Source organism: Phasianus colchicus, chromosome 9 (genome assembly GCF_987193195.1).
Source record: "Phasianus colchicus chromosome 9, bPhaCol1.hap1.1, whole genome shotgun sequence".
NCBI classification, from domain to species: Eukaryota; Metazoa; Chordata; class Aves; order Galliformes; family Phasianidae; genus Phasianus; species Phasianus colchicus.
The window spans coordinates 16,577,835-16,579,543 of NC_143444.1; positions in this window are offsets into that span (position 1 = coordinate 16,577,835).

Sequence of the window (1,709 nt, forward strand, 5' to 3'; positions counted from 1 at the left end):
TTCGATTCACAGATTCAAGAATAAAGTTTTCCAAGAAACAGTAACTACACGTCAGTGCAACACAGTTCACAACAATGAACTTTCCAGGCTTTGTGCAGATGTAAACTAGTTAGTACCTCAAGAAGAGTAGGACTCCACAGAAACGTTCACCTGAAATTATGTTAGTTTCCAAATGAGGAAATTAATGTAGACAGTACAACAAGTTAAATTATTAATTTCTCAGACCAACAGAAAGTCAGCACAGCACCAAAAGTTTGTAATAAAATATAATTATGATTCTTTGTATTTATCAGGCTTCTCACACTGTGTGACCACAGCTTTTAGCATTCACATACATAATTATGTACAAACACTGTTTGGCTGATCCAGCTATTTGGAAAATTGCTTTTGCTGCTCATGCACATTTATATTTAGTGCATGTGGGAGGGGCAAGTGAGGCTTTATGCAACACCACATTAGTGGAATTCCACTAGCGTGGTGACAACTGTAATTACAGAGAGGTTATTTTCTCTTTTTAAGTCCCTCAAACCAGGATTTCATGTTTCTTTGTTTTAAAAGATCAGTTGGAATTTTGATGCACAAATTTCTGGACAAAATGATCTGCTTAATAAGAGGAAAATATATTTTTTAATTATTACACTGGCCCAATTAATTCTACTGGTCTTCATTTACTATTATTTAGAGGAGTAAAGAACTTGATTTAAAACACACAATACAGTCATTTCCATAAAAAAACTACACAACATCCTGATTTTCATACTGGAAAAATAACCTGAAGCCACAGAATAGATATGAGTGCAACTTGTCTACAGTTGTGAAATGTGCACCAGATTTTGTATAATCACTGGAAATTGAGTAGTTGGACTCGTGGAGCATGTTTGCACATCTAGTTAAAGTGATCTACCTGCTACCAAGAAGTTTAGCATGATTCTACCTGCAGAGCTCCTGAAATAACAGAGCCAGCCTTTTTTTTTTCCTGGCTGAGATGCACTCTTAGTACAATCAACACATAACTTAGGCTTAAGACCTAAACTGCAGTACATTATTTTTTGTACCTCACTAGTTCAAATAACTTTGCTAGCTGGATTTTCCGAATTATAAACCTATCTTAATGTGTATAAATCATATTTGTACCAATCTGACTCCAATTTAGGCTCATAACCATTTTCTGATGCTTATGCCATTACCAGTGTTAGAGAGTCACTAGCCATTTATACTAGCTATACAGTACAACATTTTTGGAAAACCTGCAAATAAAGTTTTGGAATGCATAGTTGAATCAATAATATTTTTACTATGATCTTTAGTTTGGAAAAAAAAGCATTAAAATTCTCTAGCCATGTCTCACACATCTTTACATGTGAAGGACACTGCTGGAATAAAGCAAGCATATTTTCCTACAGTCTATTTATGATCAAATGCTCTAAAGCATCTTACAAAGAGGCCCATTTTAATAACTGTTCTGAACATACAAAGTTGCAGAAACTAACAAAAAGAAATCTATTCCTTAAGAAAATCCTAAAAGGTAAAAGGTTAATCTTAAAAGGTTAATAAGGTAATACCACTGTGCTCTTAATTAGATGTGTAACACAATAATGCCATTTGAAACCATTGGGAAAAGAAACAAACCTGAAATTAGGTCTTGCAACTCAACATACTTAAAAAATAAATTTTATTTCTGAAAAATAAATAAGTGAATACATTAAGAC